Genomic DNA, 20,030 nt, shown 5'->3' with positions numbered 1-20,030 from the left:
GAATTATCGGAGAATAGCATAACCTCTAACAACATTATTGAAAAAATATGCATGTTCATGGACTCCAAAAGCAACAAAGGCCTTCGAACATCTTAAAGAGGCAATGTTCCAAGCACCGGTCATAGCTATGCCAGACTTCACAAAAACATTTATTGTGTATTGTGATGCTTCAGGAAATGGAATTTGTGTTGTTTTAATGCAAGATGAAAGACCCATTACTTTCAAAAGTCGTCCTATCAAAGGAAAGTATTTACACAAAGCTATTTTTGAGAAGGAAATGTTTGCAATACTGCATGCACTTAAGAGGTAGCGACCCTACCTAATTGGAAGACACTTCAAGGTAAAAACGGATCATGATAGTCTTAAATACTTTTTAGAACAAAGATTATCCTCTTAAGAGCAACAAAAATGGGTCACAAATATGTTGGGTTATGACATTGAAATCATCTAAAAAAAGGGAAGCAAAATGTTGTGGTAGATGCACTCTCAAGAAAGGATGAGGATGTGGAAGCGTTGTTGTGTGCCATTTCTATTATCCAACCAGATTGGATAAAAGAAGCAAGGGATCAGTGGAACGATGGTGAAGAAGTTTGGGCACTCATTCAAAATTTACAACAAGATCCCAGTACATCTGATACATTTAGCTAGAAAAATGATTCGTTATGGTACAAAGGTCGCTTATACCTATGTAAGAATTCCCAACTCAAACAAAAGATTCTTATGGAATTTCACGCTTCTCACTCAGGAGGGCACTCAGGTCTTTTAAAAACTTACCACAGGTTTAAGAAGGAATTTTTTTGGGATAGCCTTAAATAGGATATTCAAAAGTTTGTGGCGGAATGTTTGGTTTGCTAACAAAATAAAGTTGAAACAATTAATACCCCAGGTCTATTACAACCTTTATCAATTCCAAGCCAACGTTGGGAGGAGGTTTCAATGGATTTTATCATAGGTTTACCCAAGTCCAAAGGAAAGAGTGTCATCATGGTGGTATTTGACAGACTTACCAGGTATGCAAAGTTTTGTGCATTATCGCATCCATTTAAAACAAATACATTTTCTACTTCATTTATGGAAACAATTCAAAAGCTACATGGAAACCCAAAGATTATTGTAAGCTACAGAGATCCAATTTTCATTGGAAATTTTTGGACAAAATTATTTTCTTGTCTCCATACTTAGTTAGCTCATAGCTCATCTTATCATCCTCAATCTAATGGGGAAAATGAGATAGTAAACAAATGTTTGGAAGGACATATTCATTTCTTTCTATATGATCAACAGACATAATGGGTCAAATGGTTACCTCTGGATGAATGGTGGTATAACACTTCTTTCCATACTACAGCAAAAATGACCCCATTTATCGCACTTTATGGATATCATCCACCATCCATCACATCATATTTAAGAGAAAATTCTAAGGTTCAAGTAGTGGAACATCACATAGAGCATCAACAACAAGTTCTCCAACTCTTAAAGGATAACCCCACATTGGCACAGAATAGAATGAAACAATAGTAGATCAACATTGCAATGAAAGAAGTTTTGAGGTAGGTGATTGGGTATTCCTACAGCTACAACCATATAAAAAAATGCCCCTCAAGTAAGCTAAGAAGGATAATAAATTATCACCAAAGTATTATGGTCCGTACAAGGTGTTGCAAAAGATTGGTACTATGGTATACAAATTGGAGCTTTTTGCAGCTTCCCAATTCCACCCAGTTTTCCATGTTTCATGTTTAAAGAAGCTTATAGGTGACAAGATCCCAGTTCAAAAAAGCTTGCCAGAACTTGATGAGGAAGGAAAAATCATATTGGAACCAAAAGTAGTCATAGAAACAAGAACTTGACAGCTATGAAATTGATCAATTTCGGAGTATCTCATCAAGTGGAAGAACTTATCCACTAAAGACTCCACATGGGAGGATGAGAATTTTTTACAGAAGCATCCAGAACTACTAAAGCATTAAGGAAAATGATTTTCAGAAGGAGGGGGGCATGTTAGGTCACTATAATGCTAGTGATTCCCCCATTACTATTGTCACTGTAGCCCTTATTGTTATTATTGTGCCCGCATTGTCCCCATATTGTTATTAGTATGCCCCATAGAAACCCAATATTGTTATTGTTGTGCCCTTATGTTATTATTGTTATGTCGACTTGATTATATTGTGACCCCTTAGACTCCTTTATACAGAATGGAGGTTTAGTCATCTGTATCATCCAAGAATTGTTCATTTTTGTAATGTAAAGGAGGTTGCCCCCTCGAAGAGGCAAAATTTTAAGGCATTGATCTATCTTTTCTATCTTTTTGTGAGCTTGTTTCATAACATGGATGATTAGAAATCATAACTAGGAGAAAATTCTATAGTGATTGGATTGGGTGCATTTGGACTAGTGGAGGGTAATGTGTTGGTGACCAAATGTAGCCCTTGAAAATTTGTCCTAAAGGGAGTTTTACAAGTGAAGGTTGCATGGATTTGTTGAGCCTAATGTGCAGTACATTGATGGACTAGTGGACTGTTGGATTGGCATATTGCATTTGAAGTATTAGCTAGTCGAGAGGAGCGGATTAATGAGACTGTGTTCATTGTAGCTAAAGTGACTTGCAACAGTGATAGGTGGCAACCCTCCTAGAGTCTCTATGTATTGGTTCTTGATGAACTAAGGGGGAACTAGAGAGTAGAATGGAAGGGAAGGATCGACATGACGAGATATGACATATATGCCTAGATTGTAGTGAGATTGTAATTGTATCTTGTATTCTTGTACCTGTGTATATTTTAGGACCATTATCCCTCATATGGGAGCCCTAGACAGTTGTATTATTTAGTTGGTTTAATATAACAAAGATTGTGTTGTTGTACATATTTGTACAACCTTTCGTAAAAAGTTATCTATACTTGTGCATGTGTGATTTACTGCTATTTATATTCCATTATGCAAAGTATATTTTTTGAGAGTATTGGTTTGGTAGCATCAGATATTTTAATATTCTATCCTAGATCCAAATAGCGTGGATATTCAGCATGGTATTAGAGTGTGTTTGAACTACATTTGAAGAAAATGAATCAGAGTGTTTACAGTGAAGTACAACCTAAGAGGGATTTGGTCACATTGTAGGTGAAGGGATCACTATCATGTCGAAGTTGCAGGCTAGTCCTTGGTATGAGTATAGGTTGCAGGGGTTGTCCAACTATAGTCCATGGAAGGAAAGGATAAATTGGCTCTTGTAGGTCAAGATGATCTAGGAGTTCACCGAGAAATCCATCAAGAAGTCAACTGGCCCAAAGGAGCTGGAAGTGTACAAGGATTTAGATACAATGGCAATATTGATCATCTTAGATGGTGTGGGGGATCCCCTAATACCTCATTTGTCTAGGAAGAAAATTGCACATGAGATGTGGATGGCTCTTCAGAAGTTGTTCCAGAATAAGAATGAGAACTGGGTATTGGTATTGGAGGATAATTTTAATTCCACCAAGATGATATAGGGTGAACGAGTGAGTTTGTCTCTTACGAGATCGTCTCGGGTCAAGGATGAGCTTGCTTCCATCAGTATGACTATTTTAGATTCTGATATAGTGAGGATTTCTTTAAAATGATTCACCGAGGAATGGATACCCTTCATAAAGTGGATTATTTCCAGAGAGAAGTTGCCAGAATGGAATATGTTGTGGGACAACTTTAGTTAGGAAGAGTTGCGAGATGAAGGTCTTCATCCAAAGAAGAAGTCTTTTGATGATGATGTGGCACTTAAAGCACAAATGAAGGGTAAGTAGAAGAAGGACTTGAGTAAATTCAAGGTTTCAACTTTGGAAATATGGATCAGGTTTTGTCGAGATTTCCTATGAAGAAGAAGATGAGAGATGATGAGAAGAAGAAAGGGAAGAAGGTTGTAAGGGTTTCCAGCTCTCTTGAGATATATTCTCTCACCCTAATGTTGGTGGAGGAAAACTTTGCTCTGATCTCTCATTTGTTGCAGGGTACTATAGATGAGGATGCATGGTACATGGACAATGCTGAATCAAAACATATGATTGGGTTAGATGACGTTTTCAAGACTCTATCTAAATGGGACTCGAAGTGGCACATGGTGGTGGGTGAGAAGAGTCAGAAAGAGATCCAAGGATCAGGATTTATGCCATTCATGATGGAAACAAGATGGGTGATTTGGTTCCAGCATGTACTGATAGTAACAGGACTCATATATAGCATGATATTTGTCTCGATAATTGAGAATAAGGGATTTGAGGTCTTGTTCCAAGATGGGAAGGCAAGACTCAGACCTAGAGGCCCTAGATCCATAGGTATTGTTCTTGGAGTTAGTAAGCATGGTCTATACAGGCTAATGGGCATGCCTATGGATCATTGGAAGAAGAAGCAAGTGGATGACCTGCAGGTTCCAGAGAAGTAGGTTCAAGTGCAGGCTTCAGAAGGGAAAGTACAAGTTCCATAAAAGAAGGTCTAGGTTCCAAAGACTCAAGGAGAGTCAAGATTTAGAGAGAGCTTGTAAATTTAGAGGGAGACTTTGCAACCCAAGAAGAGCACGTGGTTAGTGGGGAGCAAGGGTGCTCCTATAACTTCTAAGAAGGAATCATGGAGAGAGTGGAAGACTTTGCAGGAGAAGAAGAAGAAGAAGGGTGCTTCTAGTGACAACGACACTTCCAAGAGAGGCTTAGTTCCCATTACAGGGATCCTACATTTGTGGGCACCAGCACTTGGGTGATTGTTGCGAGTAGTGATGATGATGATGAGTTACTTCCTAGTCATGGAAGTAAATCCCTTGCTAAAAGGGAGTGTTTATTTTTTAGTTGATTGGAAGCACTCCAAGCCCTAGGGTTCCGCGTTTGGAGGTTGGAGCACACACAAATTCATTTATGGGCTTAGAACCCAAGCTTGGCGTTTCACACTCATTGATGTTTGGCACAAAACCATCGATCATTTTGGACATATGATGGATGAAAATGATAAAGGGCATTGAGGATAATCAAATGCAATGATAATTGTCGAATTCCAAGTTGTCTACAATGGGTGATGAAATTTTGAAGGTTGATGATGGGTTTTTGGCACATAAGTCATGTAGGCTTCGTATGAATGTGCCAAAAGACATCTCTATTCGTGGATCCCTTGTACGGATATAAATATAAGGTGAGAGGATTCATTTTAATACATTGAAATGTGCAAATCACTCTTTGTTACACATCTAAGGAAACCAAGATTTTCTAAGCAGGGGGACAAGTAAATTAAAGTTTGTTTGAAGGTTGCATTGGTATAAGAAGGAAGCCGCGTGGTGTGAGGTCAATCTGAGGTTGTTTGTGAGGTATTTTGTGTTGAGTTCAGGTCTGAATTGTAGAATAGAGGCAACCACATTCCCTGAGAAATTTTGTGGAGTGATCGGTGTGCTATTGGAAGCATATTTGAGGTTTTTCCTTAGGCCATAGTCCAAGCACCAAGAAGGATTAGGCCACGGGTCAAATAATAAAGTTCCATGTGATGTTTGGGGGCTATTAAATAGACAAGAACAATAACAACAAGGAAAAACAAGCTAATGGAACCAAGGCGTGACTCTGAAGGAGGTTTGGCAAAAGAAAAGAAATGTTGTAGCAACTTGCTAACAACCCTAACTAGATACGAGACCTACAACAATGTCATTCTAGCCCATCAAGAATGCATAGGTATGTATTATGATGTGTATGTGTTCATTTTTTCTAGTTGGGTGGTTTCCATGATTGGAAAGTTGTTGCAGCTTTTGGGAGGCATGTGTTAGGGTTGTCTTCGATGATTATAAATCGTATCTAGGAGCAGATTCTATAGTGATTGTATTGGTTTCCCTTGGATTGGTGGAGGGAAACGTGTTGGTGACCCAAATTAGCCCTTGACAAGTTTTCCTAAAGATAGTTTGATAGCTAAAGGTTGGCTGGATTTGTTAAGCCTACTCTCGAGTACATTGATCGACAAATCGAATGCTAGATTGGCAGATCGGAGCTCAAGTATTGGATAGCCATGAGGAGGAGATTAATGATCTTGTGTTCATTGTAGTAGAAGTGACTTGTAGCAGTTTGGTGGAAGCCCTCTTGGAGTCTCTATGTCCTGGTTCTTGATGGACTAAGGGGCAACTAGAGAGCATAATGCAAGGGAAGGACTGACGTGATGAGATAGGACATATATGCTAAGATTGTAGTGAGATTGTCGATGTATCTTGTATTATTGTAGTTCCATATATTTGTGGGCCATTTTCCCTCATACTAGAGCTCGAGACAGTTGTATTATTTAGTTGGTTTAATATAATGAATATTGGGTTGTTGTGCATATTTTTACAACATTTTTTTAAAATTTGTCTATACTTGTGCATGTGTGATTTACTGCTATTTATATTCCACTGTGCAATGTAGATTTATTTAGATTTTCAGTTTGGTGGCATTGGAGATTTTAAGATTCTATCCTAGATCCCAAAATCATGGAAATTAAACACTATGAGACTGACATCTTTGATATCTACTCTGTTGAATGAAATTTGTAGCAAGAGATAAGGATCTCATTAACAAAAGCAGGAAGAACCCTGAAATGTTAAAAGGAAGGGAAAAATACCCTTTTGATGCCCTTAGACCTATAGAGAGTGGTATAAACTTTGTCATCTATCAAACTCTTAAAACTCTAAGAGTGGAATCTTAAAGATAAAAGCATTTTTGACAACCCAAGGAAATTCTATCTTGATCATTACCTGTAGCATTATATTGGTAGGTGATTACGCCGTTGCTTCAAACCACACTAATCTTCAATCAAATAATGTACTTCACGGAGGAAAAAACTAGCATTTAGGTATACTTTTAGTATAAAACGCTAATGGGTTTGGAAACTCAAGTGAGGTAAAAACCCTCATAAAATTGCAGAGTGCAGAATGACAAAACCCCAACAATGCAAATGATGGCGGAGAACAATGAGGGGTTGTAGTAACTCTAACTTATTGTTGAAGCATTCTCAACATCAGATCTCTAATTTTGATATCAACCATCTCTCTTTGACACATCACATTACCGAATGGGATGTCACAATGAAGCAAAGCCACGTAACCATAAAATCACATGGCACACCATGATATAGATGGGGCACTTTAACTCCTCATTTAAAGGGTAACACATGGGTAAGATATATATTTTACATAAGCTAGATCATGGTATCAAAAGTGTTAGCATTGGTAGGGTGCATATGTTACATATGCAAGTTTGTGGTAGAAAATGTGTTGTAAAACCACTTCTTTCTTATATATTCAAGGGATCAAATAGTAACACAGGATGGCTTGATTATAATAAGTCTCCTTAACGTTATCAAATGTTACTTCTCTTCCCCAATAAATTCCTATTGACACTACCAAAGTAAAGGTGAGGTTAGTCTCAAATTTGATTCATACTTAACTGAAAAATGCAATGAACATAAAGTAAAAACTATGATGTCGGAACAAACCAGAATATGATACACTTAATTACATATGTGACAGAGAAGCATATGATTGTTTTTCAACATCATAAGGAAACAAGTAAAAATGAAAAATTGCATAGGAAATTTTTTATTCTTTTTAATGGCGTAAATTTAAGGTATATTGCTACGTGTGTGTGTGTTCTATTTCAAAATTTGTTATATATTTGTCAACATAATATTTTTGTATGTGCATGAATAATATCATTATGATACCCATTTCTAAATTTATCAACATTAAATAAATTCAAGAAAAGATAAAGAAAGAAAACAATGACTGTGATATAAGGTCATAATATTCAATGAACAGTTAAGCCAATGTCATTTGAATATAGTCTCATTAATCGACATCATTCCCACTCTCAACATTATGTTGAATTTATTCTTGTTTTCCTAAATTTCTATAAGGCCCCTCTTTTAATTTTATTTTCTCTCCTCTCCATCATATTGTAAGTGTCCATACCCATATGATGCTATTAACATGAATGACATTTTCTTCTAAGCCCGTAATACAATGTTTTTATTTTTTTTACATTTTCTATTAAAAATTTAAATAACCCATCATGTTCTAGTTGGCTTCCACCTTTGAAAAGTAGCATATGCATCTCAATAAACACCTTCATTTCATTACTAATTCATGTTACATAATCTTGCTATTCTGTTGATGCTATGCTCATTTGTCCCTTTACAACATCAGTGTTTAAGGGGAATGTATCATAAACTCATTATGTAGAGGTATAGTGCAGTAACCCTCAATTGTGGGGACATTATCCCTCAATTTTCTTCCATAACTTCATGTAAATACTTTATTATAAAATAGTTTCTTATTATGGATGGCCAAATTAATTATTGTGTGCTCAATGCTCTCAAGAAAAGTTCCTAAATATTTATCTATAATCTCTTAATATATCTGATGACAATATTGTTCCTTTTCCTATCAATCCCTTTTTTCCATATTGAAATGTATATTCATAATTCCTTTTTTATTTTAATCAATATTAAAAAGGTTCATTGTCTGTATTTAATACATAAAGCTATCCCACCGATATTAATATGAGTTTATAATTTTGTTTTTTCAAGTGATGTCTTATAATGGGTAATTGGCTTATCATTAATGAGATGGAATTTAAATAATTGATATTCTTTCAAACCAATGCCAAGGGAATTACATTTAAAAAAGTGTGGTTCCACAACTCTTTTTATGTACAAATAAAATATCAATTAAATATAAAACATAATAATTTTGATCCTCAAATTTCTTATAAATATTCATAGCAACAGAAAAACAGTTTTCACATTAATTTTGTTGACAACTTTTCATAATTTCAACAAATCATATACCTAAAAAAAAAATACAGCTTTGACAATATCAAACACTATCCCTCACATTAAAATGGAAAAAAATCTTTTGTTATTACCTACACAAATATCTATTAGTTATAATAATATTGTTAGAAATTGTTTTCCAAAATTACAAAATTTTGTATTATGATGTAATTTTCTTTTTCTAACATATTACTTGGAATATTATATAAAATTTATCTTTAATAATTACATTACTAAAATTGAACATATGATCTGGAAAAAGTTTTTAACATGACATGGACCATAAACATTCACATAATGAGATAATTATCTTTTCAATTACCCCGTAAACCTGCATAAGAAGAAAGAAAAAATGAACATACGAGCATAACTATATAGGAAATGAAATATAGTTTTTCAATTTAAAATCTTCCCGATAAAGGAAAACGTAATTGGCAAGTTTTGCCGAATTATTTGATAGATTGATGACAATGACTCTTGAGGTTGAGGAGCATCCCATCCGCGTTGATCAGGGATAACGTAACCTTACCAGTAGTCTTAGCTAAAATATGTTGCAGAAGCTCCATGAATTAAGGGAAACGATTAGAATAATGTCTGTCAAGAGGGGAACCATGGTATGCATGCAGTAATTGTGCCAGCTCCTGCATAGGGTCATGTAAACGCTCTCATGAATTTGGCCCAACTTCTGGTTATAAGAGGATCTTTTGTCACTTTCGTCAACACTGACTGGACACACAAGCGCATGGCGGAAGCTTCAAAATGTTAAATTTGTAATTTCAACAGCGCAGGGCAGTTTTTGGAAAACCACCCGGTCTCCCCGCACCGCCATTCGTAAATGGTTGTACCTGCAAGGGAGGCCCCGACACAATCAGGACGTGCCACGCGTCCCCTATACAACAGATTTACCGCCTGCTCCCCGGACGCTAAAGGTCGTTTTGTTTGCGTGACCTTGACGAGCGAATTGCGTTGGATCGGGTCAGGAGCTCGGATCTGCGCGAAGCTGCGCAGACTTTAACGACTGGGCCCGACGAATGAGGTGGCAACACGTGGCACTGAAGTGACGTCAGCCGACCCCGCCCGCGTCAAAAAGAAATTTTTTTTGTGTCGTTTTGTGGTTGACCGCCGTGGAGGAAACGACATGGTTTTAATGCTTCTACGTAGAATTAGGTGGCGGCTTTTAATGTGGTAATGGGCATACGTCCCATATGTTATTTTTTTATATATGTTTTTACGTAGAATTTGGTGAGGCCATTTGATATGGTTATGGGCCACATTTTTTTATATGTTTTTATATATGGCTATGTAAGCTCGTGTGTGGCAATGGTTATGTAGTTTTTCTTTTGTTGTGTATTGTGACTGCGGCAGCGCACAGTGGTGTGGGTTAGTTTTTTTTTGTTTTGTTTGTTTTAAACGCACAGTAGTGCGAGAGCTCATGGATTTGTAATGAATGCACAACAGTGCGAGATATCATTGGAATGAATAGAACGCACCGCAGTGCGAAAAGAATTTGAAAACATGGATGTATTGTATTGCTTGCTCATCGCAAAAGCAAGAGATAGCATGAGATTGGTTTTGTAATACCCACAGCAGTGGAAGACCTGAAGCGAGAGAGAGACAGAGTCTCTCCAGTGAATCCCTCTCTGCGAAGAGGATGAAATATGTATCAGTCTTTTTGTTTTTAAGCAATAGAAAATGTTTTATGCTGTTGTAATGGACTGTTATGAGTACATTTGTTTTTTAAAAGCTTCCCTGTCCAAAGGTCCTGGAAGAAATGGAATAGAGCATCGGCTCTGTGGTATTTGCTTGATTGGTTTTGGTATTTTCCCATTCAAAAATACCCAACAGTGGTATCAGAGCTAGTCCAGGCTCTTTGAAGACTCAAAGAAGCTGAAGGAAGGTGTGGTTGTAGCAGTCAAACTTCTCCAGCAGTGTGAAGACTCAGCCAAAAGAGTTAAGGTATTTTTCAAAGCTTTCCTTTCTGTTACTGTTAAAGGAACAATCAGTGATTTAAAAGAAAACACAGTCAAGTATTTAAAGCCTAGATAAGAATGGCAAGGTCAAATTAGAAAGCCTCCAGGCCTGTTAAAAATGTGTCTCCCCCCTCTACTAAACTAGAAGGCAATCCATTTGAATACATTTTATTTGAAACCCCAAAGTTTGATGGAAACTTTGATGTATGGGAAATAAAGATTAGGGCTTTCCTAAAGTCTGAAGGGATTGAAGTCTGGGAGTCAGTGATTGATGATAGCAAGATGGATAAAGAATCCATGGAGTATGATGCACAAGCAGCAAAGACTATCTTGGATGGTCTCCCTGATTCTGTGAAGAGGAATCTAGGAATATATACATCAGCAAAGGGTATATGGGACAGACTGCATGACCTTCATGCAAAGGGAACACTGACCATGACAATGAGTCAAGAAAAACCCATCATAGAAGCTGAGAATGAAAAGCTTGACCTCATCAAGCTTCAAGTAAAAGAAAGGGATGAAGAGCTTACCAAGCTTAAGAAGGAGCTTGACCAATGCAAGAGGAAACATCATGAAGAAGTCATATCCATGACAAATCAGCTGAATAGTGCAAAGAAGTAGGAAGACGCCTTGACAAGTCAACTTGAACAAAGGCACATGAGAGTGAATAAGCTTGTGGAAGAGATTGGACAGTACAAGGTAGAGGTCTCCTCCCTTAAGTCCGAACTACAAGAAGCCAGGAAGCAGGCACAAGGAGCTGAAAAGAAAATGAAGAGCAGTCAAGCAAAAGATGAAGAAATCTCCAAAATGAAGATAGATATTATCTCCTTCAAAATAGTAGCAGCTGAAGCTACTCGTAGCAAGGAAGAAACTGAGGGACAACTAGCAAAGAAAAATAATGAATGTGAAAAGTTAGAAGAAGAGATTGTCCTCCTCAGGAAGAAGGTTGAAGGGATGAACAAGATCATGAAGAGCTCTCAAGCTTTGGATGACATGCTCAGCTATCACAGATCTCCATTTGATAAATCAGGACTTGGGTATGTAGGTGAACCCTCAAACAAGGATGAGGATGCTTTAAGCAAAGCAGATGTGAAGAAACCAGAAAGAAGGTGTGATGCTCCTAGTTCCAGCAAAGGCAAGGAGAAAAATGAAGGCTGCAATAGAAGAAATCCAGCTCCAAGAAGAAATGTCGCTGATGTCAAAGAGGCAAGAGGCAATGGTTATCATCAAAGGATCTCAAGGCAGCAAGGGTTCAGAAGTGCACCAAGAAAACCTCCATCTCCCAGGTACCAAAGTTCATTTTATGGTTATTGTTATGCTTGCTCAAACTTTGGTCATATGGCGAAAGATTGTAGAACATTTCATAGAGATAGATGTTGTAGTCTCCGAAAATCTCCAAGAAACAATTTTAGAAGAAGTCATGAAATGTTATTCATGAACAATGTTGAATGTTTCAAGTGTCATAACATTGGGCATATGGCACGAGATTGTAACTTGACATGGGCTCTTACACAAGCTAGACCCATGCAAAAGAAGAAAGTTACACAAGTATGGAGAAGGAAGGAAAGGCAATCTGAAAACCCCTTGAACTCTCCAGTGGATCTAAATTTGTTTTGAGAAGAGTCTGCCAAAAGAAGACAAGCACACATTAAAGGGGAGCTTGTAATTTTTACTTGTTGAACTGTATTAACAGTCACTCCTTGATGAAGACTTTTTTATAGAAGGAAAAATATGAAGTTAAATCTACTATAACAGCAGAAAAGAAATGGGGGCAGCGCTCAAATGTAAAGAGCAGCAGCGCAAGAAGAAAAGTATGCAGAGCATGGAGACCCTCACAGCGGTGGGAGGACAAAACATAAAACAGCAGTTTGAAATTTTTTTTTGGAGCACATGCATTGAAATGCATAGCAATGGAATGTAGTTTTCCTTTTATGTAATGTGAGAGAATATACTCACAGCAGAATGAGTATAATACACAGCAGATGGAAATGTTTTGTATTGGGAATGAAAATGCAAAGCAGTGAGAAGAAAATGAGAAGAAGGAAAAACGCAGCAGAGCGTAAATGCCCAGTGGCTGAGAATGCAATGAAATTTTTTTTTACACAGCAGTGAAAAATGTAATATTTTTTTTGTATGCAATGCAACATGCACATAAATGCCTAAAGAAAAACAGGGGCAGAGCAGATTTTTAATGCACAATGGTGAATGATAATGTGTGGCAGCAGCAAATCGAAAGGAATTGCACAGCAGTGCATTGTGTAAAAAAAAATGAATGAAGACTAAGAATGTGTGAAGCAAGGGTGTAAAAAGAAAAGGCAGCAGCCCGTGTTAATTTTTTTTTTTTTTTCTGGTTGTGTGGAGAATGCAGCGCAAAACAGTGTGAGGATGTTTTCTCTCTATGTGCAAGTAATGGAGAGTAAAGAGTTAGTGTATGGGCACACAGCAGTATGATGAAACAAAAGGCAGCCACAGTGCAAATTGTAGAGGCAACGCAGCAGCAAATAAAAACCCAGGGATGACAGAGTCTATGGTTATGGGTATGGACAGCAGTGCATAAGAAAAGGGAGCAGCGTGATGGCAAGAAGGAGAAGTACAGTAGTGCGAAGAAAATGAAACCAGAACTAAGAGAGAATGAAGAAATTTGTTTTCACACAGCAATGCAAATAAGAAAATGCAGCAGCATGAAGTTTTGTTGAAGAAATGAAAGGTAATGGACAGCAGCACATGTAAAAGAATTTTTTTTTCTTTACAGCAGTATATGTAACTGTAATGAATGTGTTTTTCATTGAATTGAAATGCAACATATGCAACAGCAGTGAATGTAAGAAATATTTAAACACAGCAGTGTAAATTTGTAAGGTGGGACAGAGTAATTGTTCCAGAAAAGACAGAGTATTTTGTCTTTGAAGAATGCACAACAATGAAGAGTTTGCAAAGAAATGTAAGTGAACTGCAGCAACACAACAGAAAGTGTAGACACAGCAGTGTGGGGTAGACACAGTAAAGAAGATGGCACAACAGTGCAGCAGAGAATATGCAGCAGCAAAAAAAAAAAAAAAAACAGTGCAATGAATTTTTATTGTTTTGAAACTGCATCTAAGGCAGTGTTGGGCAGTGATCCCTCCGTGAGAGGAAGATGCTCTCAAGCATACACATGGTAAATCCCTCTATCAAGAGGATGATTCTTTTCAGCATAGTCATTAGTGAATCCCTCTGTTGAGAGGAAGATGCTCTTTAGCATAGTTTGGTAAATCCCTCTGTTAAGAGGAAGATGTTTTTTTATAACAGGTGAATCCCTCTGTCATGAGGAAGGTGCTCTTAAGCACAGTCACATGGTGAATCCCTTTGTCATGAGGAAGGTGCTCTTCAGCACATTGTAATGGTGAATCCCTCTGTCATGAGGAAGGTGCTCTTAAGCACAGTTTCAGGTTAATCCCTCTATTAAGAGGAAGACAACTTTGTTTGTTTGTGAACTGCATCAGAAGCAGTTGGTGAATCCCTCTATGTGAGGAAGATATCTTTGTAACAGCAGTACTAAGGAATCCCTCTATGGGAGGAAGTGTTTGGGTATGTCCTAATGCCCAGCAGTTGAAATTAAAGGGGAGTGTTAAATTTGTAATTTCAAGAGTGCAGGGCAGTTTTTGGAAAACCGCCCGGTCTCCCCGCACCGCCATTCGCAAATGGCTATACCAGCAAGGGAGGCCCCAACACAATCAGGACGTGCCACACGTCCCCTGTACAATAGCTTTACCGCCTGCTCCCCGGACGCTAAAGGTCGTTTTGTTTGCGTGACCTTGACGAGCGATTTGCGTTGGATCGGGTCAGGAGCTCAGATCTGCGCGAAGCTGCGCGGACTTTAACGACCGGGCCCGACGAATGAGGTGGTGACACATGGCACTTAAGTGACGTCAGCCGACCCCGCCCGCGTCAAAAAGAAATTTTTTTTGTGTCCTTTTGTGGTTGACCGCCGTGGAGGAAACGACATGGTTTTAATGCTTCTACGTAGAATTAGGTGGCTGCTTTTAATGTGGTAATGGGCATACGTCCCATATGTTATTTTTTTATATATGTTTTTACGTAGAATTTGGTGAGGCCATTTGATATGGTTATGGGCCACATTTTTTTATATGTTTTTATATATGGCTATGTAAGCCCGTGTGTGGCAATGGTTATGTAGTTTTTCTTTTGTTGTGTATTGTGACTGCGGCAGCGCACAGTGGTGTGGGTTAGTTTTTTTTTGTTTTGTTTGTTTTAAACGCACAGCAGTGCGAGAGCTCATGGATTTGTAATGAACGCACAACAGTGCGAGATATCATTGGAATGAATAGAACGCACCGCAGTGCGAAAAGAATTTGAAAACAGGGATGTATTGTATTGCTTGCTCATCGCAAAAGCAAGAGATAGCATGAGATTGGTTTTGTAATACCCACAGCAGTGGAAGACCAGAAGCGAGAGAGAGACAGAGTCTCTCCAGTGAATCCCTCTCTGCGAAGAGGATGAAATATGTATCAGTCTTTTTGTTTTTAAGCAATAGAAAATGTGTTATGCTGTTGTAATGGACTGTTATGAGTACATTTGTTTTTTAAAAGCTTCCCTGTCCAAAGGTCCTGGAAGAAATGGAATAGAGCATCGGCTCTGTGGTATTTGCTTGATTGGTTTTGGTATTTTCTCATTCAAAAATACCCAACACAAAAGACGATAAATCTCTTGTTTCCAGAGAGGATCTTGAGTCGGAGCAGCAGGGACAAAAAATCCGATTTCTGTCTATTTCTGATGGTTTACCGCCCAACCATGGACGCCACTCCAACCTGAGCGAGTTATTTATTGCGTTGCAAAACTTAGGCCCCACCTTGGAGGATCTCCTCACTACTACCAATGCCAATTCACCATCATTTCCACCCATCACATTCATCATTGCAGACGCCTTCATGTCCTGCACAGAGCAAGTCGCAAGCAATATGAAAGTGCCTAGGGTTATCTTCTGGCCTCTGTGTGCTGCTTCCTTCGTTTCTCAGTGCTACGCCCACTTACTTCTTTCTGAGGGATATATTCCAGTAACTGGTATGTTTCTCTATTTCATATCAATATCAGATATACATTCTCCGAATCTTGTGTTAACCTTTTTAATCGTATTTCAAGGTTTTGTTTTCTTATTTATTTATTATATAAATCAAATTTTATATTATTACCGTGATGGGGTGGAGGTAAGGAATGATGAGGGGAACGAATGCATTCACTGCCTCCACCTAGGAGAACTGAACCTTTGTAGAAATGGCATGTGCTATACATACAACCCCAACATGGAAGTTTCGTGATGAATGGAGTTAAATTTTTATGTGCATAAGGTAGGTGAGTGGATGTTATTAATAATTCCGGGAATGGGTGTTTCTGAAGGTGGAAGAGAGAACTAAGCGTTTGTGCAGGCCGCTAACCTGTCCAAAATTCTCTGCACTTGGATGTGAGCGATACATGTTGTTGCCGGTAAGGCTTTCTTGAACGCAATGTTGGAGGCTACCGATGACAGGTCTATGACGCTAGAGAGGAAGATAACTGGAGGCTACGTTGTGGAGGGGATAGAGGGACATGAGAGTGGTATTCACATAAGTGGTCTATGGGAGTTGGTATTTGGATTCAGCCAGCCTGATAAGTCCACCAAATGGGTATCTCATCTTCCTTACTGTGATTTTGCATCATTTCAAGGGGGAGGCATTTTGTAACTGCGTTGGTCTCTGGATTTTTCCATTCCCTGCTAAGGGTAGCCTAAGCTTTCGAGTTCGCTAGACATATTGTAGTAGTGTTAGTGGTTTTTTTGTTTTTACTTAGAATACAGGCTTACAAAATTTGGAGTAGGAGGAGGGTGAGAGTCCTCGAGGCCTTGTCGTTGTGACCAGCGTTAGAGGTGGGGTGTGATCTATGGTGCAGCGTCCTCAGAGTTCTTATGAGGTAATTAGGGTGATTGTCTGGTTGCTGCAAGTTGGGGTTGGGTAGGTGTCCTCAAGGTACCAAGAACCCGAAGTCTATAGTGGGAGACGAACTACCGTGACAGGTGGCAAAATTGTTAAAAGAAAGTCAAGGTTGGTTTTCGGTGACAGTAAGGCAGTAAGTCTTGGAGAGGGCACTTGCTGAAGGTGGTCGCCTACAAAGTAGGTGCGAAGCTTTCGTTCCTGGTTTTTGATAGTTGGTCGTCGGAGGCTGGCGAATTACTCCATTTGTAGTGCAATAAAGGAAACTTTGAGCTGGGTTCAGTTGCCTAGAGGGGCGATGGAAATGTATAGCCGAAGGGGTAGAGCTAGCAGAGGGACTGTAGTGCGTGAGAAGAGGAAAAACATGAAAGGGATGCAGTGGTAGGAGAGGGAGAAGATGTCCAAGACGCAGAGCTGGATGAGGTTGTGGCCCATAACCCTAATGAGTCGCTCGGTTGTGTATTTCTCCTTCTCTCTTTAGATGTCCTGGAAGCACAACTTTGGAAACTTACACTGCCCCGTTGAACTTGGCCAATGAACATATAAAAAGTTTGGTCTGTCTTGATACCTATATATACACTAGATGCTGGTGATTTTTTTGAAGTTACAATAGGACACATTTAACCAACCTACAGACACAGTGAAGGTTTAAGATTACTATAATAATTTTATTCAATTATTATCATTTTCTCTGCAAAGAGAATAACTACAGTTTGTATCCTTTTCAGAAAAGGACGCTAAAAATTCAGAAAAGCTCATCACTTGTCTTCCGGGCAACATCCCACCATTGAGGCCAACAAACCTACTATCGTTCTACCGCGCTGAAGATCAATCGGACATTCTTTTAAATGCCTGTCTCCATGAATCACAGAAGCAAAGTAAAGGGGACTACACATTAGTGAACACGTTTGAGGAGCTGGAAGGGAGCGATGCAGTAACAGCACTAGCTTTGAATGGTTGTCCTGCTTTGGCCATAGGACCTCTTTTTCTTCCAAATTTTTTAGAAGGTCGCTCTTCTGGCTGTAGTCTGTGGGAGGAGGAGGAGCATTGCCTGTCATGGCTGGATATGCAACAGAAGGGATCAGTTATATATGTTTCCTTCGGAAGCATCGCTTCAAATCACAGGAACAGCTGGAGCAGCTCGCACTAGGGCTAGAGGGTTGCGGACAACCTTTCTTGTGGGTTCTCCGGTTGGATATTGCAGAAGGTGAAGCTACGATTTTACCTGCGGGCTTTGAAGAACGAACAAAGAAATGGGCAATGTTTGTGAGGTGGGCGCGACAGGTGAAAGTACTCGCCCACGCTTCAGTGGGATTATTTCTCACACACTCTGGATGGAACTCTATGTTGGAGAGCATGAGCATGGGAGTTCCCATAGTAGGATTCCCATATTATGCTGATCAGTTTTTGAACTGCAGATTCGCGAAGGAGGTGTGGAAGATCGTGCTGGATTTTGAAAACGTGGATGTGGATACCCAAAAGGTGGTCACGAAAGAAGAGGTGGAGGATGTTGTGAGGAGAATGATGAGAACAGCAGAAGGAAGGATGCTCAGAGATAACATTGTCAAACTCAAGGAGTCAGCAACAAAGGCAGTCCTCCCTGGAGGATCTTCTTTTGTAAACCTAAACACATTCGTTAATGACATGACGATGAGTAAAATGCACGAATCCAAAATTGAAACCATGTGACTTGGATTCCAGAAGATGTCATCCAAATTTGAGAATAATGTATTTGAGATTATCAAAACTCTTTCTAACCCATTGGATGGCTCCACTATAGGAACCCCCTGTATCTGAACATGCTTGGCGAGGGTTTAAACCTCTCACGTTTTACTACAGGAGAAAACCAGTATTATTCATCAACAGAAAAAGTATTTTTGATGTTGAACATATTAATTATAATAATCATCAATACCCCATTTCATGGCTTTAATAGCTGCAGCTGATTCAGGAATTACACATTAGAATGGTAGGTAGATTTGGCGACCTTCCAATATATTGACTAATGATTTTGCTATCTTTCTGGCTGATTTCTTTTTTACTTAATTGAATTCAGATTCGTGGCCGAGATTTGAAATTTCCGTCCCTAAAATCTTTGCCAGAATGTATTTTTGAAGCATCCTCTTCCAGTCCGCTAAAAAACACAGCAGACCATGTTTCGAAGTATTTGATTATGCAGCTTAAATGATCCAAGCACCATCTGGAAATATAGTACCAACCAGTGCTTGCGGAAACTAAAGACACCTCAGGAAAATGTTTGTCCAGGGTCCATGACGAAACCTCATAGTGCACAAGACATATATTCTCACATGCCGCTCCCACATGTAATCGCACATGAATGGCATGCGAAATACACACATTGTGAAAGGTACACATGTAGATCACACTTTGACATGCTACTCGGCAATAATTTTTGACAGCCAATCTTATCCACTCGAATTTTTTCCTCAAAATTCTGTCGAAATTCCAATTTGGATAGTTATTTTATCGAAATGATTAAAGAGTATTACATAACCATGGGCAAATTAGTCATAATGAAAAACACTTTCTCTAATTAGTATAATAGATATATTTTAAACATAAATTAATTTATTGTGCGTAAAGAATAGTATGATTTTACAATATTATTATTATTAGAAAAATAATTTATTAGAAATAACAATAATAATAAAATTATTGTCTATTGAGCTTATGGTATGTTTTAAAATTATTTTTGCTAAATCTATTTTTGCTTGGTTAAGAGTTTATCTCTCTTGGATATTTGGAAATAGGTAATCTCAAGTGAAAACCTACCTCTTTATCAACTACTGCTCAGTAATTGCAAGTGACATGGTTTTCCTTGAATAATGGTGATGAGCCAACTTGATATCAACTAAGGATGGTTATCCCCATTGTTGGTTTGAAAACTAAGTTATGATATGTTTTCCCACTTTATATAAAAAAATAAAAATATTCAAGTTCACTTTAACTTTATATAAACTTTAGCTAGAGAGACACATTAATTTAGTAAAAAGGTTCTAATTTAGTTTATAACTGTTTGTTAGTTTTTAGTATGAGGGAGATGTGTAATTCCTTCACTACTAAATATGTAGTTGACAAGTAGCATTTAAAAATAATATTGCAATTACAATCCAATACAAAGAATAAGTATAATTCATTTTGTCTTCAATTCTCACACACAGATATATATTATATATATATATATATATATATATATATATATATATATATATATATATAATGTCAATCGTGGATGAAATATCTCAATGTTTATATTAAGTAACAAAAATTG

At 38.2% G+C, this 20,030-nt stretch overlaps 1 pseudogene across 1 annotated transcript; it reads left to right on the top strand.

The window, feature by feature from the left end:
- Window positions 1–9,422: 9,422 nt before the first annotated feature.
- On the top strand, window positions 9,423–18,579 carry LOC149189322 (UDP-glycosyltransferase 85A8-like; annotated as a pseudogene). The gene is made up of 3 exons (XR_016256354.1): window positions 9,423–9,566; window positions 15,471–15,836; window positions 17,467–18,579. The product of XR_016256354.1 is annotated as a UDP-glycosyltransferase 85A8-like (transcript).
- The last annotated feature ends 1,451 nt before the right edge of the window (window positions 18,580–20,030 follow it).

The sequence above is a fragment of the Pinus tabuliformis genome, chromosome 3_1 (assembly GCF_031772625.1).
Source record: "Pinus tabuliformis cultivar Carrire ecotype Pingquan chromosome 3_1, CPIR1, whole genome shotgun sequence".
NCBI classification, from domain to species: Eukaryota; Viridiplantae; Streptophyta; class Pinopsida; order Pinales; family Pinaceae; genus Pinus; species Pinus tabuliformis.
The sequence above is the reverse complement of the archived record's forward strand: the minus strand, read 5'-3'. Positions and strand labels throughout refer to the sequence as shown.